Source organism: Nelusetta ayraudi, unplaced genomic scaffold (assembly GCF_046127955.1).
Source record: "Nelusetta ayraudi isolate G7.1 ecotype Tasmania unplaced genomic scaffold, CSIRO-AGI_Nayr_v1 ptg000042l, whole genome shotgun sequence".
NCBI classification, from domain to species: domain Eukaryota; kingdom Metazoa; phylum Chordata; class Actinopteri; order Tetraodontiformes; family Monacanthidae; genus Nelusetta; species Nelusetta ayraudi.
In genome coordinates, this window is record NW_027466092.1 from 15994028 (window position 1) to 16000342 (window position 6315).

The window sequence follows — 6315 nt, forward strand, 5'->3', positions numbered from 1 at the left end:
ACGAAATCTCTGCTTGAATCACAGAGAGCTAAACAAAGGAAGGCTTCCCAGCAACAAACATATCTGGCTTGGCAGCAGCACGCATGGAATTAGAGCTCTCACTTACCCTGCTTCCTTATTTCTACATCTTCTTTTGCTCATGTCACAGATGCTGGTTTCTTTGGCTGGTCTGCCTTGCACTGGACTCGGTTTGAAAATTGCGACTAGGGAAGGGACAGCAGAACACATCTGATGAAGTTGGAGCCGAGTATGTTTGATAGACCACAACCAAACCTTCTGAAGATTACAGTAAAGTTTGGTTTTGTTTTCTTTTAACATTTCTCCTGCACTCAGGGTCTCAAGGATGCTGATGCCTTTTCCAGCTGTCCTCAGACGAAAGCGAGGTCATACTCTGGACATGTCGGCGGTTTATCGCAGGGCCACATAGAAGGACAAACAACTATTCACACTCGCATCCAGAGACCATTTAGAGTTCCCATTTCACCTTGCCTGCGTGTCTATGGACTGTGAGAGGAAGCCTGAGCACCTGGAGAGAACACACGCAGACACAAGGAGAACATGTAGACACCACACAGAATATCCCTGCGCCCGGGGGACTTCGGGTAATTAAATCCACAACCTTCTTGCAGCGAGGCCACAGTGCTAACCACTGCACCACCACGTTAAAGAGTAAACAATTATCCTCACAAAATTGGTCGTGTTGCAGAACAGCGGGAACGCAGCTCCCATTTCATTTCGATCAAAAACATTGTGTTGTACGTCTTATTAAATGATATCGACTTGGTAAAAAAAAAAGAAGAAAAATATGTGTGCATGTTTGTATCACATTGAAAAATCAGTTCTTTTACCCAGCCCTATGTCGCACAAGTCTTTTTGCACTCTAGGTGCATGGACAGTGATGGATGATTTGAACTTTGCTCCAAACGAGGGATAATGCCATCAGCCGCACCGGAACACTCTTCAATCAAGGCCACTCCGGTGGCTCATCTCTTGCAGGGGGCTCTTTTATGGCCACCTCACGTGTCCTCAGACAATCACCAAGCCAGCACATTTTTCATTATCAACAACAAAAGGGTTGTTGAGGTCTCAGCGAGTGGCAGCGAGCCATCAGGGCTACAGCGGCGCAACAGCTGTGGCATCAGATTGCAGAGAGCCCGGCCTTCTCAGAGGAATAAGGTGATTACGATGTCACCCTCTTGTCATGGTGGTTGCGTGGTTGGGCGACGTGTTTGGAGCTCAATGCAGACACTGTTCCAAGGTTTCAGATTCGTCGGTTTCACTTTAAATAGGAAATAACATGAAGCCATAGAGCAAGGCAACCTTCTGAGTATGAATTTTAAGCTTTCTCAATGGAAATGTATATGTGTATCTTAGAAATCTGCGCTCTCCAAAATCACCTGATCTGCAGATTAGATACAGTGACTAAAAATGAAACGGGTATCATGCAACTGTTAAACACTGACGAGTTTGTCATTCACAATAGTGAATGATAAACTTATTTAAATGCCATCTTTTGTTGTTATCCCTCAACAACTAAATCAAAATGTGGTCATGGGAGTTTCTTTGTAGGTGAAAACATTCCCAGGCGTGTATGGACCAGCGGGACTGTAAGGATTTTACCAGAAAATATGAGTTTGATGGAAACAGCAGCAGAAGGCTAAAATTAACAAAGACACTGGAAATTTGCTACTCACCAAAGCCATTGTGAAAACCCTGACTTTCTTTTGTGTTGGTCATTTGTGTTTTTCCACCTGCACACGTCCCCATCTTCTGCACTCAACTGCCTCGTGACCAAATGCTCCAAATGCTTCTTTCTTCTCCACAGCAACTCATATGGCCTTCCAGGAACTGAGGTATGGCTTCAAGTGTGACTGAGTGGATTGATTATCCTGTTGGCGCACCAGTTGTCAGTCAACATGTACATACACAATGCCATTGGCAAAAAAAAAAACAGTCTGAATCTTCTCCGGATGCTTCACCAGCAGAGTACCGGGCTTGTTTTGGAGGCACGTTCTCGCCAGGCATCCAGAGCTCTCTCTCATGTGCGTCCAAGACTTGCATTTGCATGTGGAGTCCTGATGGATTGCTCTGCGAAACCAGCGTTGGATGCAGCTCCATTCTCCTGCACACAGGCATTCTCCTGATTGCGCCTATTGGAATCACTTTCTCTCACTTCCTGCTCTGTCACTTGAGCACTTGTGCTCACAGCCTGCGTATTAGATGGCGCTTGGCAAGAGAAGAAAGGTGATAGCCAAGGGAATGCAGAGGCTCAATGTTCAAACTGCACCATTAGTATGCGGATGAGCCCAGACAGGCAAAACACAGGCCCATGGAAGAGCTTCTGTCGTGGCTTGAAAGGACATCAGAGCCACTTCAAAGCATGGTGTCTTGGTGTTCCTTTGGCCTGGAGAGGCTAATTGGAACATTTAACTGTCACATTTTAAACATTGGAGATGAAACCAGACTGTCTTTTTGCAATTCGGAATTTTTGTATGTGAATGACATTATGGCAAATAAGATCAAAGGACTGACTTAATGGAAGTGAGGCTCTAGTGCCGTTGTTTCATCAGGGGCAAAGCATCGCATCACACGCCCTCTCTGTCAGTCGATTTCCCGCCTGTTCTATCCTCTTGGTTTCAAAGCTGGACTGGCCGCGCTAGTGCATGTGAATCTCCACCTTCTCCCAAACATCAGGAGCCCTACTACCATGATAATACTCACCAGATGAATGCTCTGTTGCGCTAAAGTTAGCTGAAATAATGCTGGATACAACACTAAAAATGTGTTGGTTTTCTCATTTTGTCAGCATTTCCTCTTAAGATTATTTTACTTTGGGCTTTAAGTCATTTTTTCTTGGAAACGATTGCCCATCCAAAATACAGTATCTTCCTACACTTCCTGGTGTTGTTGATCTGACTAAGGGGACATCCGTCTCTGAGATAGTGTAAAGAGTTGATCTGGAACCCGGTCTCAATTTTGTGCTAAAATTGACTCATTAACATTCACAGTGTCTGCATGCTCGGGCCTTGCCAGTGCAGGTCCTTCACTCCTGCAAGCGTTGTTGTTGCTGTTGTTGTTTGTCCTTGGTGAGTTCTGACCAGCACAAGACGTTAATATGATCCGTGATTGTGATGCGGCTGGTAAAAGTGTTCATGTGAACACTGTGTAGTTGTTGTGCTGTGGTCGCCATCTTAATGCACAGAGCATAACTGGCTGCATGGCAAAGATTTTTGTGCAGTCACTGTCACCATGGAGACTTAAGCACACCATGCACACACGCTGTGGCTGCCTGCTTGCCACACATTGTTCCAAGTCCTCTGCAGTGTGTGAGGGTAGGGGACTTGAAATGCAACATGGAAGAAAATCATATAAGTTCAAACAGACAGAACAGCACATCACAACAAGACTGTGACTGTCCGTCTCTGTCATAAAAAATCCTGACCTCTGCATACAGCAGGTCCATACATTTTAATTTTGGCCGTCGTCATGCCGAGGGACCCTGGAAAGATCTGTTGTGTAAAAAAGGGATCACCGTTATCTTGAACTTTTATGCTTTTATTTTATTTTTACATGTCTATTTACTACAGCAGGCTTTCAGTAAGTATGCAGCTGGTTTATCCTCACAGCCGTCACGCAGGTGTTAGCGCACCGTGTTGTGCTCCGTGGTGGCTCCTGGATAATTGACAGACCCACTTATATTTGTGTTGTTTGTGCACGACGCTTCACATTTCAAAAAGATGGAAGTAAACGATGCTGTGCAGAAAACACCAAAGTCCTCTGAAATGTTTCCGCTGTTTATTTGAGGCTTCCATTTTCCCTCTAAGGGGATTTTGTTTACGGACAGATGTGGATTTTAATGTGATCCGCAGAGCTTTACTTTTCTTCCTACTTTCAAAAGATGTTTCCATTACTGGCTGGGTGTCAACTCAGAAATTACAGCAATTTCACAGTTGAAAGGAGGCGTGTTCAAAGAAACCTAAAGCAAATTTGTTCCTTGAATAAGCCAGTGGATTCATACAGAATAATTCCATAGAGGGTTACAGAGGCGATACCTCCTGATTTCCTTTCACTTTGATTGACAGGGATGAAAAGAATCTGTCATTATTAAGCCCTATAAATCATTGTAACTTTTCTTTTCTTTTTTAAATAAAAATATGTCTGAATCTGACCAAGTTTGATGCAGGTTCTGTCTCTGTTTAATCTGAATTCTATTTTCAAAGTTCGTATTTTGATTTACTTTGAATGTTGAAACCAGCTGAGATGGACACAGAAGTGATGTCATCCAGTTGTTACTGTGTGTTTACCTGTTTTTTTTTGTTGCATATCATGTATACATCATAGACCATCTATAGGTTCTACTTTATGTTGGACGTACGTACGGATTGTTGTTTTAACAAGGATACCTTTTTGTCAGCTATTACACTATTCACTATTGATTCTCTGAAAATATCTGAACCAAACACACAAATAATTTCAAAATATTTTTCAAAAACGTGGTCTGACCAGGTGCCGAACGACTGACAATGATAGCAAAGCAACTTTCAATGTAGTCACAAATAAAAATTACACTTCCCCTATTTTTCTCAGATAATTAGCTAAGTGGTGTGTGACCTGCACACAAAAAGCAGATGTCCACCAAAAGCATTTTGTCAATAATCAACTGGAGCACCCTTATATTGTCCTTCTTATAGACACCTGCTCTTGATTGTCTTCCTTTTCTGCCCCTATTCACCTCGTTAACCAGCATTATTATCCCTAATTGTTGACATGTGATCTCATACATCACCGTACTGTTTTATGTAAATGTCGGTGTGTCAATAAAGGTCTTTGTATTTCCGGTTCAATGGTGACTGAAGTGAGCAGGGTGATTTTTCTTCCTCCGTCGAAAAGATAAATAACGCAAGTTATTCCTCGTAAGATGGCTGCGTCAACTGCGCCCACACTAATAAAGGATGACAGATGGTTTTCAAAACTTTATGTCATTAGGTGTCTGTCAAAAAACCTTATTAATGCACATAAATAAGAAACTCAGATTTAAAAAAAAAAATGGAAACAGCGTAATATCAAACAGCTTCTTCTATTTGGCGATTAGTACAATCCCTTGTGTTGTTGGCCTTTGGCTTTTTCCAGTCAGAGCTACTGCCCAAAATTTTTTGTGGAAACAGGTTTAACAAATTTAGTCTGACCTAACAAACATTTAGCTTTGTTTATGCCGACCCAGATGTTTTCATAAGGAGTGGGAAAATGTGACGGTTGGCATTGACACATCTGCCTGGACGGATGAGGAGACCACATCGTTCCTCAACCTCATTCACCAAAACAATGCACCAGCCAATCTTGAGAGTAGCTCCTGAAATCCTCCCTCCATTCTTCTGCTGCTTTTGTTTACCTCTCCCTCTTTTACTTGCCTCATGTTGTTGTCCTGTGACATCACTCCACTTGACTTAGCCTTATTTATTAGCATCAACTCACTTAATGAAGCAAACCTGAGATCTAGATCTGGCACTCCTCATGTTCTCTGTTAACTAATCAGTGTATTTTTTTCTCTTCACTTCCCGTAATGTCAATGCTAACCTGCTTCAGCCAGTGTTGAACTCGGAGCTTGGACGCCAAACATTGGCACTGCAATACACAACAATTGTGAGTTGTCTGACTGAAATGGAAACATCGCACTACCATTTTTTTGTTTTCCAATTTTTAATTTCCATTTCTCGTGAGATTTTATGGAAACACAAAAAAATAAACTCTCATTCATGGCAAATTTTCAGTCAATGGGACTCATCGCTTTGCATTTAACCATAAAATGAAAAGTAGTTATTCACATGAAGGCCCAGTTATTTCATCCCAACAGCTTTCACCTTTTTGTGACTTCACAGTTTAGTTGCGGTTTCCCAAATGGCAGTACGAAAGCAGAAGCGGGGAAAATCATGGACAGGTCACCAGCTGTCACAATACATCACAGGTAGCGTGGCCGAGCGGTCTAAGGCGCTGGATTAAGGCTCCAGTCTCTTCGGGGGCGTGCGTTCGAATCCCACCGCTGCCATTACCTTTTACTATTGAAACTTCTCCCCTCTGGACGGCGTTATAGAGCTCTACTCTATACGCCAAAACCACCAGACACAGGGACAGTTTCTTCCCACAGGCTGCTGCTCTGATGAACTCTCATCATTAACATTAACATCATATCCTCTTCACCTGTTTATACTGCTCATACTGCAATACTTTTTGACCATGCTCTACCTCCTACTGCTGCACCTTTGTTTTTGTTTTTTCTTGTTACGGTGTATATACAGTATATGTGTAGGCTTGCATATA

At 42.7% G+C, this 6315-nt stretch overlaps 1 non-coding gene across 1 annotated transcript; it reads left to right on the forward strand.

Annotated features, from left to right (window-relative positions):
* The first annotated feature begins 5961 nt into the window (after nt 1-5961).
* Nucleotides 5962-6043, forward strand: trnal-aag (transfer RNA leucine (anticodon AAG)). Its single transcript has one exon. It is a non-coding gene; the product is annotated as a tRNA-Leu (tRNA).
* The last annotated feature ends 272 nt before the right edge of the window (nt 6044-6315 follow it).